The 21155-nt window shown below is 53.2% G+C and overlaps 1 long non-coding RNA gene and 1 pseudogene across 1 annotated transcript; both read right to left on the bottom strand.

Annotated features, from left to right (window-relative positions):
- Positions 1–1677: 1677 nt before the first annotated feature.
- LOC136788413 (uncharacterized) lies at positions 1678–9468 on the bottom strand. The gene is made up of 2 exons (XR_010827208.1): positions 7190–9468; positions 1678–2026 (listed from the first exon to the last, which is right to left on the bottom strand). It is a non-coding gene; the product is annotated as an uncharacterized lncRNA (long non-coding RNA).
- Positions 9469–10490: 1022 nt separating this feature from the next.
- LOC125181732 (ciliary neurotrophic factor receptor subunit alpha-like) overlaps positions 10491–21155 on the bottom strand; it is a 31107-nt pseudogene continuing 20442 nt past the window's right edge.

The following is a 21155-nucleotide window of genomic DNA, read 5'->3' as shown; positions in this document are numbered from 1 at the left end:
TCCCGCTCCCTCCACCAATCGTCCCAGCCCCCTATAGTCCTGTTTGATAGCCTTGAGGCTTCTCTTTTCAGCATCATCACTGCCAGCCTGGACTATCAAAAGCGGGTAATAGTCAGAGGGGCGAACCAGGTTTGGAAGCTTCCTGGTAACGTCTCTGACCCTGGCCCCAGGGAGGCAGCAGACTTCCCTATGTGTGGGGTCAGGCCGACAAATAGGGCCCTCCGTTCCCCTGAGGAGGGAGTCGCCCACAACAATCACCCTTCTTTCTTTCTTGGTGGAGGCAGTCCTGAGGCGTGGAGTCAACTTCCTCACCTCAGGCATCCTCCTGGGTAGGCTTCCTACCTCATCCTCACCCACCGGTCTCTCAAGCTCCAGGGCCTCAAACCTATTGTTCAAGGGCACCTGGGAAGGCGGCGCCAGAAGGGGAGGGCATCTCCTGTGAGGTCGAGCAGGGACCTGTCTCCATTCCTCCTCAACTCGCAGGTCCCCTCCCTCTGCCCGATGGTGACAAGGCAGGGGGTCCATCCCCCTTTGGGGCGTCTCACCCTGGTCCCTCTCCCTCCGGTCCTGCAGGGAGTTGCTCCACCAGTCTATCTCCCGCTCGCACTCCCTGATATCCCTCAACCTCTGCACCTCCTCCTTGAGTTCCGCCACCATGCGGACCAGGTCGTCCACCTGCTCGCACCTCACGCAAGCAGTCTCTCTGCCTCCCACCGATGGCAGCAAGAGGCTCAGACACTCCCCGCATCCGGAGACCTGAACTGCCGCATGTTTGGACGGGCAGTCGGTCTGGCTGTGTACTGACTTCCTAGAGAAAGCACCGTGCCTGGTGGAGACCATTGCAGCCCAGCTGATGGGAGAGTGCCGTTAGAGGAGTTGTCCCTATGGGCGTGTGTGAGCGCTCCGCCCTTCCTGCCCGCCCTGCCCGCGCTAACTGCCTCGCTAACTGCCGCGTCACTCCCCCCGCGTCACTCCCTGTTTGCCGGCCCTGGTCGCTCGCGCTCCCTAAGGGCTGCCTTTGAACGGCCGGGGGGAGGAGCTGTCGCTGACGCTGCTGGCTCCGCCTACGCCTCGTCAGCCTCCCTCACGAGGGCTGCCGGTGCCTGGCGGCTCCCTCACGTAGGCTCGATGCCCGAAAAATAGCCCTGCCTGTCCCGATCCCGCGCTCCGCTGCAGCACGCGTCTGCCCCGGAGCTGGTCGCCTCGGCAAGTGGCTCTGAAATGGCGGTGGTGCCCGATTTAAAAGGCCCGCCGCTGATGCTGTCGCTGACGCTGCTGGCTCCGCCTACGCCTCATCAGCCTCCCTCACGAGGGCTGCCGGTGCCTGGCGGCTCCCTCACGTAGGCTCGATGCCCGAAAAATAGCCCTGCCTGTCCCGATCCCGCGCTCTGCTGCAGCACGCGTCTGCCCCGGAGCCGGTCGCCTCGGCAAGTCATATAGAAGCTTAGTTGATTAGAACACGTTTGCTATATTTCAACCCCAGGTTACAAGGTCACACAGTAAGACCTTAAAGCTCGGGCCCCCAGCAGTAGTTATCTGCTGCACAACATGGTGATCTTCCCATCTAATTAGACTCCATATAACAGGTTTATGAGGGTGCGCAGACCCAGGAACAATGAAAACAATCACACCTATTACTATGTATCGCAAAAAGTGGCTAGGGCTCATTTTCCGGAGTTCTTTACCTGGCCACGCAGTTCCCCACTGTTTCACTCTCTGCCTAGCTTGTCAGTTCGGTTGCGGCGAACTACAAGGTGCAGGTTCTTCTCGGCAGCAGTAGTGTTCTTCAGGGGAGTTTCTCGGGTAGCCGCGACCTCTCGACCTGTCACCGATCACATAGGGTCCCCCTCCTCCCCCTTTTTACGATACATAGACAGTGACAGTATATATTATACTTATCGAGTTCATTTCAACGTGAGCTTTAAGTCATCAGGGCCTGCGACCGCTTCCCATTCGCTTGTCTGGATTGGTCCTCTCATGCGACTGGCATGTGTCCACCCCTTCTCAGCCATCCGGATAGCTGTCTCTGTGATAAGTAAAACAACATAGGGGCCTTCCCACTGTGGTGTTAAAGATGTTTCCTTCCATGTCTTAATTAGAACCCTATCTCCAGGTTGTATCCTATGGATTGCTATATCTAACGGGGGACGCTGTGCCACCAAGCCTTTTGCTTGTAACTCCCTCCGTCGGTTTATAAGCTGTATTAAATAAGGTGTTAATTGGATATCCTGTACCTGGGGGTGATCAGATGGCATCTCTAAATCATAAGGCATACCATACAGCATTTCAAAAGGTGAAATTCCAACATCGGCTCGGGGCTGTGTTCGGATATTCAATAGTGCAAGTGGTAAACATTTCACCCAGGAGGTCTTTGTCTCCATCATAAGCTTTGTTGGTCGTTTTTTAATTTCACCATTCATTTGTTCCACCTTTCCAGAGCTTTGAGGGTGCCACGGAGTATGATATTCCCAATTTGTCCCCAAAGCTTTCATAGTCTCTCGGGACACTTTCGACACAAAGTGCGGACCTTGGTCAGAATCAATTGTTTCTATAATCCCGTATCTCGGGATAATGTTTTCTAATAGTACTTTCACCATGGCATGGGCCGTTGTCCTCGTCGTTGGGAAAGCTTCGACAAAACGCGTGAGATGATCTACAATCACTAATAAGTATTTGTACCTTCCTACTTTTGGAAGCTCTGTGAAATCCAGCTGGATTTTAGCAAAAGGCCGGTGCGCCAGTTCCCGACCTCCTAACACTCTTTTTCTCATTTGTCGGGTGTTCACTCTCCTACAGACAAGGCAATCATTCACAACTCGTTTTGCTACATTGTATATTCCAATACACGTATACCTCGTAGCAAATTGATCCACTAGTGCTTGAGCTCCCCAATGAGTGTTTTCATGAAACCTCCATAGCAGTCTTAAAGCTGCAGACTTAGGGAGCATTTCCCGTCCATTGGGCAATACCCATTTACCCTCATCTGTCTCTTTTATACCCATTTGAGCCATTTTATCCTTTTCTGGCTGCGTAAAGCAGAGCAATGTATATATGGGCCCGTGTAAGTAGCAATGCGAATTTTTCCCTTCCTCCTCTTCCCGGAACGAGCAACTACATTGTATGGCATCAAAGCCGAAATCCTTCCAACAGGCATAACATGGAAATTCCTTTAAGTCTTTTCCACAGTCTGGGCATTCTTTCCTCGTTCTTATAATTCTTATACTCATTAATGCTGCCCTCTTTGCCTCCTGATCTGCCAGGTTATTACCCCTAACCTGAGGGGTGAGGCCCTTTTGATGCCTTTTTATATGCACTACAGCAATTTCTTTAGGTTCCCTAATAGCTTGTAAAACCTGGGCAATCAATTCCTGATGTATTATACCCTTTCCTTGTGAATTGATGAGCCCCCTTTCTTCCCATATTTTACCAAATGTATGTATTACCCCATAAGCATATTTTGAATCTGTATATATTGTACCACTTTTATTCTTCAACAGTTTTAGGGCCCGCAATATGGCATATAGCTCGCAAGCTTGGGCCGACCAGCTAGGGCTCAGAGGTCCAGATTCTACTATCCCAAATGTTTTCCCATTTACCAGCGCATATCCTGATTTTCGTTTTCCTTCAACTATTCTTGAGGAACCATCCACGTATATTTGTTCACCGACGGGTAATTCCACCTCCTCTAGATCAGGTCTCAACTTTGTTTGCTCTTCTATGTTTCGGAGGCAATTATGTCCTAAGGACTCATTTGGTTCCCCATAAAGAAATTGAGCAGGGTTCTGTAGGGAGGTTGTTTCTAATGTTAATTTTGGAGAGGAAATCAAAATTCCTTCGTATTTTAATAATCTGGCATCGGTAATCCATTTCTCTGCCTTTTGTTGCAATACCCCGCATATATTGTGTGGAGATATTACTTTGATTTCCCCCCCAAAAGTGATCTTTTGTGCTTCTTCCACTAACAAGGCAGCAGCCACCACTACCTGCAAGCAATTTGGCCAACCCCGGCTAACTGGGTCCAATAATTTAGACAAATAGGCCACAGGTTTTTTACTCCCTGCCCATTCTTGGGCCAGCACTCCGTATGCCGTGCCTTCTGCGCTGTTCACAAACAGAAAAAAAACGGCCTCCTCGAATCTGGCAAGCTTAACACTGGGGGGCGTGCTAGTTTCTCTTTTAACTTGTTCAGCCGTTCCTCATCTTCCCTAGTCCATTTCAGCAACCCGTCCCTAGTGAGTTTTTCATAGAGAAATTTTACCTTTCCACTATAATCCTCTATCCATTGTCTGCAATAGCCTATTAATCCCAGCAATTGCCGTACCTGCCTTTTAGTTCGCGGGGACGTTAAAGCCAATATTCCACTGATTCTGTCTGGATCTAACTTCTTAGTTCCCTTACTTAACTGGTGCCCCAGGTATTTTACCTCTTGCTCCACAAATTGTAATTTTGATTTTGTAACTTTTAATCCCTGTAGGCTGAGAAAATTTAACAGCCGTATACTTGCTTGTCTAACAGCAGTTTCATCCTTTCCTGCTAGTAATAAATCATCTACGTATTGTACTAAGGTTACTCCTGGTACCCTGTCATAACCCTGCAGAATTCGTTCTAATGCTTGTCCAAATAAATTGGGGGATTCGGTGAACCCCTGGGGAAGCACTGTCCACCGCAATTGTTGTTTTCGGTGGGTATCCGGATCTTCCCATTCGAAAGCGAAATAATCCCTGCTCTTTTCTTCCAGGGGACATGCCCAGAATGCATCCTTCAAATCTATCACGCTATACCATCAATCTTCCGGGTGTAAATGACTTAGCAGGGTATGGGGGTTAGCTACCACTGGAAATCTAGTTACTGTTCTTTTATTAATTTCCCTTAAATCGCGAACCAACCGATATTTACCATCTTTTTTCTTTACTGGCAAAATTGGAGTGTTAAAGGGGGACATACAGGGTTCTAATAACCCTTGTTGTAGCAATCGTTCGATCTCAGGCTTTAACCCTCGTCTGCCTTCCTCAGACAGGGGGTATTGTTTAATTCGTATTGGCACACTTGCGTTGGTTATAGTCACCTTAAAAGGTGCAATATCCAATTTTCCCACACTGTCAGGAGTATACCAAACTTCTGGATTTATATCTTGCTCATCCTCTACTCTCAGAGGACACAATTTAACTTTCAATTCCTTATCTACTACTTCCAGACTTATACCTAATTCTATTATTAAGTCCCTACCCAATAAATTATAATGTGCCTCAGGTACCAAAAGTAAAGACCCTAATCCCCAGTTTTGAATTAGATTCAATCAGCACTTCTTTTATAACGGGGACCCCAAACGGTTCCCCTTTGGCCCCAATCACCTGTACCTTCTCCGTTGATATTTTGCACCCCCGAGGCAGAACTTGGACCGTAGATCTCTCAGCGCCTGTATCTATGAGAAACTCCACCTCCTCTCACTGGGGACCTAATTTTAATTTTATCAATGGCTCAGTCTTATTCCGGGTCCCCAGCAAATAGAGCCCCTGACACCCCTAATCTTCCTTAAACATCCTCTCATCTTTCATCCTCCGTCAGCATTCCCTTTTCATGTGACCCTTTTTATTACAATAAAAACAAGTCACATCCCTCGGCCTGCGGTCAACTGGTCTGTCGTCTCCCACCGGCCTCCAATAACCCACTCCAGACCCCTTTTTACACTCAATTCTCCTCTGTCCTTCCCTGACTGCCGCCACCATCATTTGCACCTGTTTTTTCTCCTTCTCATTCTCTCTCCTGACAAACACTTTCTGTGCTTCTCTTAACAACTCGTCCAAACCCTGATCCTGCCAATCTTCTATCTTCTCTAATTTCTTCCTAATATCCAGCCAGGATTTTGCTACGAATTGAGTTTTCACAGGGCCTCTCCCACAGGAGTCCCCGGGTCCACCCCTGAATATAGCTGCAGGCTCTTACGCAGCCTCTCTAGCCATTCCGTCGGGGTTTCATCCTTTTTTTGTTGTTCACTAAAGGCCTTATTGATGTTGTGACCTCTCGGGACTGATTCCCTAATTCTTTGTATAATACTGGTTCTTAAATCTTGCATATGACCACGATGTACAGGGTCCTGATTATTCCAATTAGGTCTCTGCAGTGGCCATTTAACATCTGCAGCTGGACCTTGCTGATGCTGCTGATCCCAGATTTGCATCCCCGCTCTCCTAATCATTCCCCTCTCTTCTGAGGTAAATAAAATCCCCAATATAGATTGCACCTCCTCCCAAGTATACACGTTGGGTCCTAGGAATTGATCCACTCGTCCTGCTACTCCGACGGGGTCTTCCAACAAACTTCCCATCTCTTTCTTAAAATCGCGGACATCCCCAGAATTAATGGGGACCGCCACATACCCCATTTCAGGTTGCGGACCTCCCATAGATATTTCTCGCAACGGATAAAGCCCCCCCACACTCTCAGATTTCTGAGATTCCTGCCCTCGCCTTCTAGTTCGGCTTCTAGTTACTGGTCCCTGGATAACTGGATCGACATCACTGTCCGACTCCCCTGAGGACTGTGAGTTAGAGGGCCCTGAAGGGGCTGTGGGCAGGATATAGGGAGGGGGTGATGTCGGGACCTCCAATTCCCGGTTCTTTTTCTTACGCTTCTCCTCCCCTCCTTTTTCTTTTAAAGGATACAAATTAACTCGATTCCCCGAGCCAATCCAGAAGCTCGCATATTCGCTCTCTTCTAAACAAAAAGGTTCCTTTGCATTCACATAAACATTTAAGGCTTGGCACACACAGTCGTCAAACGATCCAAATACGGGCCAATAAAGACGGTCGCCTTGAATTTGCTGACCTCCCCAAACCTCAACACAGTAATGAACCATTTTTACTTTATCCTTTCCCTGCCTAGAAGGGGAATCACTCCAATTCTTAATCATTAACCCCAGGGGGCTATCTGGGGGAATAGGGGGCAACCTAGCACTAGGCATTACCCCTCCCATGGGACCAGAAGGCTTACTCTTCTTCTGTCCCATCTTCCGGAGCGCCTTCACACACACACACAGCCGCTTCCCCCTTGTCGTGGTCCAGTCCCTCGCGGGATGTGGGAACCACACTACTGAGGGGTCCGCACTCGCTTCGCCCGCAATTGGACGTCTCACACAGACGCACTCTGGGATCACCAACCCCAACCGAACGGATCACCGGCCTATACTTACCCACCCCGTGGGTCTTCGTTCGGCCTTCGTGCACAAAGATTACCTAGGGGTTTTGCCGGCTTTATTTGCTTGCTGCCCAAAATTTAGGGTTCGTCGGTAGAGGGCCTGAACAGGAATAGTCCCGGCGAAGGCCGCCGAAATCGGCGGGGCGCCCCCTTCGATAGGCTTCCCGATCGACGTACCTCTATCCGAGTCACAGCACCAAATTTGTTATAAATTACTCTTTTAGCCAGAAAGAATTAGTTTATTGAGTAAGTGATCAGCAAGCAAAACAGCGCTGGGCGGCCGGGGAGTCCATGCTCCTCCAAATGGTGCGCACCCCCCCCCCCTTTCGCAGTCCCCTTTTATCACCGAGGTCTTCCGGGGTTACGTAGCCCCCTTCCTGGTACTGCGGCTGCGTCGGCTGTTGCGAGGGGGTCGTCTCCGGTCCCTCTGGTGGTCGCACGGATGAAGGCAGCAGTCTTCCTCTGCTTGGTATGTGGTGTTTTCCCCTCCTTAACTGGTCATGTCGGTTTGTCTTAAGATAGGGCAGTGGGTTATTGGTTTTGCAATTATATTGTTTACACAAAGTTCTCTCAATCTTCTGTCCGAGACAGCAACAGGCAGGGTGCCTCAAGGTTCTCGCCGCCGCCTGGGTGACTCCCTTTGTTCCTTAATATAGCCATGGGAAATAATGAACAAACATGCTTTATACATCACAGGATGTGTCTGGTGACTGATGGGGCCTGAAATCCATATTTATGTGAGATGATATCGAGAGCTTTAATTTTTTTATGAGTGAAGGGTTGGGGGGGAGGATTCCCAGGGCAGCTCGGAGGGGAAGTGGGGTTGGGGGCGGTGTGTGTGTGTGTGTGAGATGTTTTGTCCCACTGACCCCCAGATGCAGGAGTTCTCCACAGATAAAAACAACATCTCGTCACATCCGAGCAGCGGGAGCAGGTGGGGAGGAGGTGGGACAACGGCTGCCAGCAGCCAGCCTGGAGCAGGGATTCGGAGCTGGGCTTGGAGCTGGCCCTCCGGACCAAATCTTCTGCTCAGCCCCTCCTGCACACTGCTAAGGTCCAGGCAATGGCCCTTGGTCTGTGCCTGTGGGGTTGCTCCAGGCTCAGCCTCTTCCCCAGCAAATGAGTCATGGAAAGCACTACTGAGCTGGTCACATCCTCCCCCTGAAGGACAGCCCACTCACCAGAGTGACAGGCATGACTTTTCCAGTGTTCAGAGCCTGATGAGATGCTGTGGACACTATCAAATCCTGCCAGTCTTCCTGAAGAAGCTGCCCTACTGCTCTGCAGCCCCACAGGCATCACTGTGCATGCTGGTGGTTTCCACATGGGTACCCATCTGTACATTGCTCAGTCCTGGTTTAATCCCTGCGAACTGTTGTTCCTAGCCCTACATAACATCTTACCGTTGTGAGAAACTAAGTTGTGGTTTTGCAGTAGAGAATTACTTTTCTGCATTCCAAGGTAGTTGTGTAGTCATAATAAGGAGAAATGCTAAGTAGATAAGTGGGCAGTAGAAGGCCTCACTGTTCCAAAATAAGGTAGAAGCTTGAGAAAAACAGGATGAACAGTGTGGGAACAATAAAACAAAGATCCCAGGTTCTCAAAACATAAGAAAGGAGAAATTAAAGGGTTGAAAAGAAGAAAAATTGTACATATATGGTATAGAGGAGCGTCGAGTAGCTTGTGAACCTGTAGTACTCAGCCAATGAGGAAACAGGGGAGGTGATCAGGCCTCGGGTAATAGGAAATAAAAGGTTATGATTAGTTTACTAAAATGAGCTCCTGATTGACAGAATTCCCGCCATTGCAATCGCGAATAAAATAGCTTCACAGAAGAGCCTGTCTGAAGAAAATTATTCGAGATCTTTCTCACACCATGCCACTGAGGAGCAGGTCAGATCCACCACTGCTTTTTTCTGCCCAGAAAATGGCTTTGTCCAACATTAAATACCAGAAAGACAGAAACTAAGACAAGATGGAGTCTAGATGCCAGTTCCTGGATGCCCTGTGCTGGGTGGGATCCTGCTGGGAAATGACCTGGAGCTGCCGTTTGGCCAAGAAATCTTGGAATAAGAGGGCAACTAACTACCTGTTGCACTCCTAGGGCTGGTGGCTGAGTTTGTCCCCAGGGCCACGTTGTCATCAGGTGACTTTTCCAAAGGAAGAAGATGCCCATGGGGAGCTAAGAGCCATGTGCCATCAGCATCCCATGGTCTAGGCTGTGAGGTGGCCACCGACATCACACGGTGCCATTCCCAATGGCAGGATGGGGACTTCCAGGAGGTACCCAGCTCAGCCAGCAGGAAGATCCCAAGGATGGTGGGGATGGAGCAACCTCTCCCCAGACTGGCCGGAGTGCCTGCACACAACGACTCCCACACGGAAAGAAGGAGGGGGGGCAAGGCCTCTTTGTAACAGAATCTCGTCTGCATGGGCTCCTTTGTTGTTATTACATTTATTTATTGATCCCCCTTGGGAAAACCTTAGCGGTGCTGGACTTGCTGGGGCTTTATTAATGGGGGTGGGGGGTGAGGGAAGGGGAGGGGGCCAAGCAGAGCACTCGGACCATCTGTTCCCACCAAAGGAATGGAGCAACAATAGCCATGTTTATAAAACTCCTCTGCAACAAATTGTGTTTGTGAAAGGAAAGATTCCACATCAAAGGCTCCTTCCACTCCCTCTGCTCAGGGGCCCCTCCATCATGGCCTCTTCTAACATCCTGCATGGATTGCCCCCTCTTGGTCCCCCCAGCCACGGGGCAAGGTGACCCCAAAGGGAGTGTGCATCAGTCCGCTCGTGTATGATGGCCTGGGGGATTTTCCAAGGGGGATTCACTCAGAAGCGATAAATCTCTACCAAAAGGTATTGGGTAAAGTCTACCAGGTGCCAGTGCTGGGAACGCCAGTGTGCTAACCATGAGTGAACAGGAGACTTATTCCTGGTCTGGTTTCATTCGGTCTGCTCAAACAGCTTTGGTTTTGCTCAAATTTCAGATGTGAAAAGAAAGGAAGAAAAACAAAAAACAAGGAAGGGAATGGAGCTTGGTCACGTCAAAACCAGCTTATGGGATCCTTCTTCATGAAAGAACTTCTGGCGGTGTGGTCCTGGCGGTGTGGTGGCGTGGCGGTGGCACGTCTTTGGTGTGGCAGGTTAGCTGTATGAGCGATGGAGGGGCTGACCCCCAGGGTCCGGGGCTGAGGCACGGTGCCCAGGCTTGCTGTGCCTTGCTGGGAGAGGGGACAGGGCGGGTGGTAGGAGGACAAGTGCGTGTCCTCTCTCTGGGCTTGGCGAGGTTTTCAGGGCAGGTCCCCGGGGGCGGAGGCGGCTCTGTCCTCCTCCACAGCGATGGCGAGAAGCGTGATACGTCCTCAACGTGCGTAAAATTGAAGAGATAAGAGACTCAAACCGGGAGGGGGGCGGAGGGAGGGTGGTGGGGGTGGTGGCAGTGGTGGTGGGAGGTTGTCTCCTCTGGGCTGTGATGGACAGGGATCTGTGATGGGGAGGAGAGGGGTCACCGGTCTCACTCTGGGCTCGGCTGTGTGAAGCCACCGACGTGGCTCTGGGAACACGCCAAGCTGGCTCTGACCTTTTCCCAAGAGGAAATTCACCCCTCCCTAGAACCTGTGCATCCAAAGCCCCCATGTCCTCCTCCCAGGGCCAGACCCCACCTTTCCACCCCTGGCTGTGTGCCACCGTCTCTCCCATTGCCACCACTAATGTCATGCATGGGGGGACACAGCCAGAGGGGAGCAAAAAACCCTGTGCCCATGGGAGTTGCAGTGGGATGGCTCCTCCATGGGTAAGTGACAGGCTGTGGCACCTGGTGTGTGGCACACGCTCGCCCACAGGGCAATGGTGGCACATCCTTTATGCCCCATCGCTGCTGAGCGCGAGGCATCTAAACCCAACCCCTTTGCAGGCTTTGCGGAAAATGTTTGAAAAGCCATTTTGAGATATTCCCGCCAGAACGCCTGATTTGGAAAAGCAGTCAAATTCCCAACCATGTCAGAGCCCCTGGGCCCTCCATGACCCCCCCCCCCCCAGCACCCAACCCCATCTCTCATGCTCCCAATTTGGGGCATACTCACTAAATAAAGAGGACACCATAAGCAGCCAAGACCAGTCCAGCTGTCCAACACACTGCCACGGCCTCACTGCCCACCAGTCACAGATTTTAGTGGTGGGGGGTGGCACGAAATAGGAGGTGCTGGCGCTGGTCGTCTCTGTGGGGAGGGAGAACAGGTGGAGAGGGGAGCCGGGGCACCCCAAGATGCATCCCACGGGGACAGGGCACCTTCCTGTCCCCAAATTACCCCTCGCTTGCTGAACTGGGTGGCTGGGACGATGAGACGGGATAGTGTGGTCCATGGGACTTTCACTGCTCTCACACAGGACACAGAAGGTCCCAGTGTGTGCCATGCCCATGCTGGTCCTCCCCTGGCCCCGCACAGGACCTGCAGCCACCCCTGCCAGCATTGTCCCCAGCCCTGTCTCAATGCCATCCAGCAGGGTCTGGACATGGCACACCCCTGGGTCCCCAGTCCTGTGTGTCCTCTTCCGAGCTGCCTTGTGCCCTGCAGCCACCTGCTGTCAATCCAATCCAAACCTTGCTGGGACCCAGCCCCATACTTGGACCAGGGACCCCCACCCTGTGCTCTTGGTGCCATCAGAGGTAGCATTTGCATTTTGCCCACACTCCCCCTCCCCGTGTGCACATCTGGCCAGCTGTGCCTGCACTCCTGGCTGGAAAAGCACCCTGTGTGTGCTCACACACACACACACATGTCCCTGGCACCGAGCGGCTCCCGGCACTTCCCTGCCTGCCCCCAGTGCTTCCCAGCCAGCCTGCAGCTGGTGCCAGCTGGGGGAACCGGCGCAGGGCCTGCTCCCATCCTTTTGGGAAGCTGAGCGCTGATAACATGCATTTGGACACGGTCCCAGCCCTTTCCTAGAAACAGAGGGTTGTTCGTGGCTTTTATTTCTAATTGGCATCGCTCTGAGCCATTGTGCGGGGTCGGAGGTGTGGAGGGGAGGTAGGACTGGAGAAGGAGGGGGGCAGCACTCCAGCGAATAATAATAAATCCCAAGCTTCCCCATTGCGCTTGGAGCATCCCAGTGAGTAGGATGCCAGAGGCAGACAAGCTGAGTCAGCACTTCGTGGGCCACTGTCTGACCTGCTGCTGGGGCCACAGTGGGGGTGAAGGTATGGGCTGAAGGGCTGTGGCACCCCCAGGGCTGGGGGACCCCAAGATGCCCAGGTGCAGGGTGTTTGTGTCAGAGGGGGGTCTTACCTGTGACCTGGGCCTCCGTGGTGAGGTGCTTGGGCTCTTCCATCCAAGGGGTGGCATGGACAGCCACGCTCCAGTCACTCCATGTGCCGATGTCATTGTCTTTGGTGGTCGCCTGGATGATGTACTCCTTGCCCGCATAGGCGTCCGTGATGGTGTGAGACGTCCCATCCAACAGTTCGACCTGTGGGCAGTAGGGTGCGGGGTCAGCTCAGTGCGGGGGGAGCAGCCCAGAGGGGTGGGGGGCAGCCAGAGGAGCCCCCCAGCACTGGGAGGTGTAAGGCAATCAGGGGGTTTAGCCCAGCTAGAGGGTGATAAAGAGATCTCATGGCACTTATGTGAGTGAGACTATCAGGCTCTTCCAGCAAAAAGGCAAAACAAGGGTGTTAAGGGCTGGGCTTGAAGCTGGCTGTGCACAAAAGGCAACAGGTGGGGAGTCAGCCCTTTCACCCGCATGCCCCTTGACATCCTCTGAACCAGCCTGGAGGCTTTTCTGGGGTGGTTTTGGCCAGAGGCATGAGCACTGAGCCCAGCACAGGGGTGCAGGGGGAGATGCTCCAGCTGCAGCTAAGCCAAGAGTGCAGCGAGGCTCCGTCCTGCTCCCAGATTTGCAGAGCCAGAGTGGAGCTACGTCCTCTAGAGGTCACCAGAAACTAGTAAATGTGTGGGCAGGCTCTGCTCAGACATGTTGGAACTCTGGGAACCACGCACCCGTGGCAGTGGGACCCACACAGAATTGACAGCAGAGGAAAGCTCAGCACCCACAAGACCTGCTGGGGACGGAGACGGGCTGCTCGGGGCTTCTGGGGTCACTGAAGGGACCACTGTAGGATCACATTGCAGAGGTTGTGCTGTGTACCGCTGTGAACCCTTAAGTGAACACTTTAATACCCTACTGGCTTAGTTTCCCATCCACCCTGCCTGTGTGTGGGGTACGGGGGCATCCAACCCCTGTGTGGCTGTGGGCGCCCCTCTGAGCAGCCTCTTCCTTCCCCCGTGCCTGGCTTATGCAAACTGTCTTCTCTGCCGACACGTGCTGATAATAAACATGTCTGGGGGGATGAGGGGTCTGATGCAGCCCATCTTCTGGGGGGAGGGAGGGCATGGTGCTTGGCCTCCCAACCTGCTGATGGCTTCAAGCCCAAGCATGGTGTCGAGGTCCCAGTGGCTTTGTCCAGCTCCAGGGACAGGGACATGAAGCAGGGCAGGTGCCACAGCATCTTTCGTGCCCAGTGAGCCCCAGCACCCAGCCAGGGCTTGCAGTTGGAGTGCAGTTGGAGGAGCAGATGGGGTGGTTCAGGGCAAGAGTGCCCAGGAGACAGCAGCAAGGTGGGTGATGCTGCCAGGAGCAGACTGCGGCGCAGCATCCCACTGCCCCAGGGATCACCGACAGCTGAGTTTTATTAAGAGCTTGGTTCAACAACATGAGCAAGATGGAGCTGAAAATTTCTGCCTGGTCTTTGATCGCATCCCATACACTAAAGAGAAACAAGCCAGGAGGGCTGCACTGCTGGGGTACCCGGGGCACAGCACAGCCAACCTCCCCATGGGACAAGGATGCCCTGGCACAGTGACTGTGCACACACAGGGAGGTGTGTGACATGGCAGCACCCCGCCAGGGAGGTGTGTGACACACCAACACTGCCTGGCTAGCAACTGGCATGCTCAGTGCCATCACCCTGCTCCTCGCAGGGGTACCACAAAGGCAGGAACCCCCTTTGAGAAATAAGCAGTCCTTTTCCCATCTCGCCTACACAGCATGCTCAACACCTCAGCGCAGATTTAATCCTTCTGGTATACAAACCTCACCCCCCAGCTTTTACAGCCACTTTGGAGATCCCCACCAGGGAGGGGGACACTTTTGCATTTCTCTCTGTGGGTGAAAGCCTTTCTGCCCTCATTCCCTCCTCGAGTGCCACATCCAGCCTGCTGCACACCAGGCTCTGCGCTCCCGGCTGCTCGCACAGCCCAGCCTGGCCAGCTCAGAGCCCCACATCTGCAGCACATCTGCCGGCACGGAGCAAAAGGCCTCCCACTGACCGCAGGGTGCAAAGCTGCTACCAAACCCACAGGGGAGCAGGAAGAAAGGTGTGCATCTGTCCCACTGATGCATTTTTGGGGTTGTATGGGGGGGACGCTGAGCTCTGCCTCTCCTTGCACCCAGGGCTTGGTGCTGGTGCAGTGCAAAGAGGTGGTGCTGGCAGTTATTTGGCGTCCCAGGCAAAGAGCTTGCAGGTTTTAGGGTCCTTCTGCAGGCTTCAGCGCTGGAAGCAGCCACAGCGTTTCGCATTATTCAGCCAGGCTCTGGGGGTTGAGCCACCATGGGTGCCTTTAACACTCCAATCATGATCCTGAGGCCTAAAACAGCCCTAAAACTGCTCCAGCACAGCTGTTGCTACTCCTAGGCTAGGCTCAGAGGTCAGAGCATGCCATGGTGCCTGCTCCCTGTCCCCCCCGTGCCCTGTCCCCCGTCACCCCGCCGCTTGATGTCAGGAAGAGCGGTTGGAGCCATGCCATGGCAGTGCCGGGTGTCACCGCTCATTTGGGATGATGGCGAGATGAAAGGGGCCATGGCTGCAGGCTGCTGAGGGCCACCCCAGTGTGACACTGATCCCAGGGATGGGCGGGAGGCAGCCCACAACGACCCAAGGGGCAGGGTGTGGCCGCAGCCACCTGCACAGGGAAATGCCTGCATGGAGGGTGCTTTGCATGGGGCAGGGGCAGGCAAGCCCCCAGACCCCGATATGGCTCCATGCTGGGTTTTCCCGTGTTTCCAGCATGCTGAAGAGGCAGAGAGCCAGCTCTGGGATCACATGTGCTGCCTCTCATCTCAGAAACAGGGTCAGGCTTGTAGCAGTCCTGTTTAGTGGCTCATGGGTCCCTGGCACTGTCTATTCCCAGCATTGGATGCTCGCTTCCCGGAGTGGGCAGAGCCATCCTGTCCCGTAGGAAAAGGGTTTTAGCCCATTTTACTTACAGGATAAGTGAAAAGGGAAATTCTAGGAGGTCTGGGCATAAGGGAGGATGGGGAAAAGAAAAGGAGGATGCCAGTCCCTCCTGCAAGATGTGGCTGAGCATGCCTCCAAGCTGCACTGGGTGTTGGCCGAGCCCCATATTAACCCCACCCAGCTCCAGCCCTCCTCTGCCCCAAACCCAAGCTGGATCAGGGTGCTCAGCAGGGTCAGGCTCTGGGCACTCACCACTGTGCCCAGCAGACCAGAGGGGACAACCTCTGCAGCTGCTTCTCATGGGGACACACCTTCATGACCCAGGCACCCAGAGATGTAGAGCAGCACAGGAACCAACCTGTGGGTTGTGAATCACCTCCCCTGTCCTTCAGGTTAAATCCATGTGTCACGCATGTCCTGGAGCATGGCCAGGTCATCATGCTAGTGGGGACAGCAGGAGCCTGAAGCTGCACGGTTCAAGCCTGGCTGGGGAAAGCAAGAACCAGGCAGGAGCAGATCATCCCACCGGGCTAGGAAGCAGGGAATGAGCAGGGGGCTTGGGAGGACGTACTGGGGTTATCCAGCTGCCTTGTGGGTTCTCTGGGGCTTTTGTCACCCTCTGAGCTGTCTTGCCTGCTCTCCGACCAGGGTCAGAGCAACCCTGCTGAGGTCCTGCTGGCTGCTGCTCCATTTTCTCCAGCCCGAAGAGCCTCCCAGCTCCCTTCCACTTGGGAGCAATTCCTGCCACCCCCAGGGTGCAGCCAGTCTGTAGCTGAGTGCTTGCAGTTGAACATTGGAGGCATGATGGGGTCAAGGCTGTGCCTTGCCTGTGAGGATGTTCCCTAGGACTCAGGCTGGAGCATCTTGCTCGTGGAATTAGGATGCTGCCCTAAGCTCTTTAGACAGCAGATAAAAAGGGCAGGCATAGACTATGGCATCCATCTCTCCCCATATATAGGATGTCCTGAGCTGTAGCTCAGGGTTTGCAAGTGGCATTTCTGAGCTGGGCAGCTGGGGGATGCATCCAAGAGGGGGCAGCTTTGCTGTGGTGGCTGAGAAGTCCCTGGGTGGTTGAGCACAGAAATGCAGCAGCAGCAGATGGGAAAGCACACGGGGAGCAGGTCCAACTGGACACAGACAGGGAGAGGTGGGGGGGGGGAACAGACTGAGGAGGTTGTGGAGGGATGGACGGACACACAGCATCAAAGGGAGAGGGAGAAATTCCTTAATCCGCATCCCTGCCACACAGAGACAAAAGTTGGAGGAAGGCCGTGCATGGTAATTTTTTTTGGACAGGGGGTCTGCATTTTGCAGCCTGCCTTTGTGCACCTGCGAAACGTCACTCCGGCTGGCTGTGAAGCGCTGCCCAGATTAATGAGGGATCAGTAGCCAGTGCAATGCAGAGCTATTAGCATTTGGAAAAAAAAAAAAAAGAGAGAGAGAGAGAGAGAGAAAGAAATGAAAAAAAAAAAAAAAGCCCTTGAACACAGTAATTAAGCCGACAGCTTGCTTAGGACAGCATGGGCTGGTGTCCCATCCTGTCCCATGGCCACAGACCCCATGAGCCCATTTGGGAAGATAAAGGCCGGTGCCAAGGACTGGCCAGTGCCACCCACAGCCTGGGCAGCGTGGGTGCTGCAGGACAAGCCCGTGGCCACCATCACATGGATGGGATGGGCCAGGCAGCCAGGGCAGGTGGAGGGGAGGATTCCCTGCACTCCTGGCCAAGCTGGTCTTCCAATCCACATGTGGTGGGGAGGCAGGGGGCTTGGGGACCTCCACAGCATCCCGGAGGACATCCATGTGTGCCATGTCCCAGTCCCCCAGTCCCAGTTGTGCTCATCGGTGACAAAGATGTAGGAGAGATGCTGCAGGTCCCCATCCCTGGGACAGCAGCTCCTGGGCTCCCTCAGCCCAGATGGCCTTTGAAAGGAGGCAGGGAGGGAGAACCTCAACCCTCCCTGCCCTGGCAGCTGTGCTGGGGGCTGGGGTGTGTTGGAAAGCAGTGGAGGGGGTGATGGGGGGGGGGATCTGATGCCTCTCTCTGCATCCCACATGAAAATGTGTTTGCAGCTCTGCTTTCCATTCCTTAACACCTCCGGCTCCCCAGTGCTGTTCCCAGCACAGGAAGGGGGCAACCCACTGCAGGAAGGGTGGCCCTGCCACCCCCCTGGGTGACGAGGATGCTGGCAGCCCTTGGTCCCACAGTGGGATTCAGCACTGACCTGTGAGGCTGGGACTGAGCAAACCCAAAAACAGACTTTGAGCTCCTGCTGGATGATCCCCCAGGTGCCCTCCCAGCAGCATCACCTGCCCCAAGGCTAAGGGGATGTGAAAACTGTCCCCAGAATGGATATACAGCCTAAATATTTCCCTTCCTCCTTGGAAAAAGAAATCCATTGCTCCACATCAAAGGACAATCCCCTTTGCTGCCATCTTCACCCCCGTCCTTTCAGATATGGAGAGGCAGTCTCTGTGCACACCTGCGAGGCTGGCAACCTGAGGTTGTCCCCTTCTGTCATCTGCTGATGCACCACTAATATTCCCAGATTTAGCTGGGATGGGTGGGCTTCAAGTCAGAGGGAAAATCAGAGTTTTGGAGAGGAGAAAATGTGGATACAGTGAGCACCAAACCCTCCGTGTATGCTAGTGCAGAGACCACACACCTACCCCAGGTGTTATATTGATCCTGGGCAAGCCTGGCTTCCCCAGAATAAAAGAAGCCCACTGTCTCTTGTAGGGCTGAAGCTCATCTGCTCACCCAGCCTCCTCCACCACCTGCAAGCAGGGGAATGCAGAAGGAGAAGCCACGATTGACCAGCCAGAGCACAGCTTGGGTCTGCCAAGCATCGTGCCTCCTCGGGGGTCTCCCCAGGTTATCCTGGATAATGGGGGAGCCAGGACCAGGAGGATGAGGCCAGGTGCTGCCATCAAGCTGCGATGAGCTTTGTGGGATTCACTCACGTTATATGGGTAGCTGCTGGTTTAGGTGCCTTCATTCTCTGCAGCCCCGGGGGGACTGGCTCCTGGTGGGCTTTGTCCTGCCCCAAACCAGGGTTAACCCCCTGTTGTGGTTTAACCTGGCTGGCAGCTAAACACCACACAGCCGTTCGCTCACACTCCCCCCTCCCTCTCTGGGATGGGGGAGAGAAACGGGAAAGTGAAGCCTGTGAGTTGAGATAAAGACAGTTTATTAAGACAGGAATATAATAATAACAATAATAATAATAGTGATAATGATAATAGTATTAATAATAATAATGTGTAAGAAAACAAGTGATGCACAATGCAATTGCTCACCACCCGCTGACCGATGCCCAGCCTATCCCCGAGCAGCCGGCCCCCCACCCCGGCCAGCCACCCCTATATATTGTTTAGCATGACGTCAGATGGTATGGAATACCCCTTTGGCCAGTTTGGGTCAGCTGTCCTGGGTCTGTCCCCTCCCAGCTCCTGCTGCACCCCTAGCCTGCTCGCTGGCAAGACAGAGCGAGAAACTGAAAAGTCCTTGGCCTGGTGTAAACACTGCTCTGCAACAATTAAAACATCAGCATGTTATCAGCGCTCTTCTCATCCTAATCCAAAACATAGCACCCTACCAGCTACTAGGAGGAAAATTAAACCTGTCCTAACTGGAACCAGGACACCCCCAGAGCTGCTACGGTGCTTTTGCCACTCATTACCGGTTAGACTCACTTCAGCCTCCAATACAGTTAACTGCTGGGATCCCCCCGTCACACCATAAATACAGATGGGCTCTGGCCCTTTATAGCTTGATGGCATTAGAGTACATTGTGCACCGGTGTCTACCAAAGCCTTATACTTCTGCGCGTCTGACGTGCCAGGCCATCGAATCCACACAGTCCAATAAACTCGATTGTCCCTTTCCTCCCCCTGGCTGGAGGCAGGGCCCCTCTAGTCCTGGTCAGAATCTTTGTTTCTGTGTTTAAAGGACTGCCTGCTGGAAGTTGGAGCAGCAAACGTTTCAGAGAACCCCTTTTTCCCAATTGTTTTCTTTTGCAATTCACGTACCCGTGCCTCTAGGGTCGCAGTAGATTTTCCATCCCATTTTCTCATGTCCTCTCCATGGTCACGTAGGTAAAACCACAGGGTGGCGTGGTGTGTGTACCCACCATATTGTCTTCCTTGCATAGATGAACGTTTACCCCTAATAGCTGAGACACTGGTTTGTACAGGTGGGGAGGAAAATAATCTTTCTTCAAGTTGGTGGATCTTTTCAGAAAGTTTCTCCAAAGTATTCTCTTTTAGTTGGTGGACACTGGTTCGTTCAGGTGGAGGGGAAGATAAATTCTCTTTAAGTTGGTGGACCTCTTCAGAAAGTTTCTCCAAAGTATTCTCTTTTAGCTGGTGGAACTCTTCAGAGAGTTTCTCCACAGCCGAGACACAGGCCTGTAGGGAAGAGGAGAGGTTTCCTTCGTACTGCCGGAGTGTTTTAGCCACTTCATCCACTGTGGGTTCCTCATCCTCTTTCCAGGCCATTATTGCCAATGAGCTGGAATATGATGATGGTGCACTCCGTACAAACTTCCGCCACGTGGGTCGTGTACAATGGACTTCATCTGGATCTGCGGATATTTGTGCATCGTCTAGGTCCCTATAAATCACCTCCCGTACGGCTAATTCCCTCAGGTACTGAATTCCCTTCTCCATAGTGGTCCACTTGCCTGGTAGACATACAAGTTCTTCCTTGAAGGGATACCTTTCCTTCACAGCTGACAGGAGACGCCTCCAGAGGCTGCGAGATCGTGCTCCATCTCCAATTGCTTTGTCAGTACATGCATCCCTAGCAAGGGATCCCAGCCGCCTGGCTTCCTTGCCCTCTAATTCCACACAATTGGCTCCGGTGTCCCAGCACCGGAGCAGCCAAGTGACAAGCTGCTCACCGATACAGCGACCAAAATCTTTTCGCACATCTCGTAGCTCACGCTGGTATAAGGTTCGGGTAGTTACTGTTGATTTTTCGACATCCTCATCCTCATCTTCATCCTCCTGCACCTTTGATGGCCCAGCCTCGTCTTCTCTATACCTAGACCTAGCAGAAGACTGTCTGCGTTCTAAACGACCTGAGTCTCTATACCATTTTTTCACCTTGTCTACAGGGGCAACTTGCACTGCTACAGCTCATTTCTCTGACCCAGCCACAGGAGTGGGAGCAGCTGCAGGAGCTGGAGCTGCCGCAGGGGCTGGAGTGGCTGCAGGAGCTGGAGCGGCTGCAGGAGCTGGAGCTGGAGCGGCTGCAGGAACTGGAGCGGCTGCAGGAGCTGGAACGGCTGCAGGAGCTGGAGCTGGAGTGGCTGCAGGAGCTGGAGCGGCTGCAGGAGCTGGGGCGGCTGCAGGAGCTGGAACTGGAGCAGCTGCGGGAGCTGGAGCTGGAGCGGCTGCAGGAGCTGTCGCTAGGTTGCTAGTAGCATCAATTGCAGCTCGATAGGCACAAGCCCGACCCCAGCACGCTACAGTGATTTGTGTCACTTTGGAACTGCCAGAGTCATGACACCTTTTTTTCAAGCATTCTGCCAGCTTTTTAGGATTTTGCAGTTGTTCAGGGGTGAATGTCCAAAACACTGGAGGTGACCACTGCTCTAGAAACCTGCCCATATCCTCCCACACTCCCTGCCACTCGCAACTATCCCGCCTCAAGACAGATCTCCGGATGAGATTCCTAAGTAGTTGTTTAACCCTCAACAAAACCTGAAGCGCATTCAGG

This window comes from Anser cygnoides, chromosome 36 (genome assembly GCF_040182565.1).
Source record: "Anser cygnoides isolate HZ-2024a breed goose chromosome 36, Taihu_goose_T2T_genome, whole genome shotgun sequence".
Lineage (NCBI taxonomy): Eukaryota > Metazoa > Chordata > Aves > Anseriformes > Anatidae > Anser > Anser cygnoides.
Note: the sequence above shows the minus strand (reverse complement) of the source record. Positions and strands in the feature narration are given on the sequence as shown.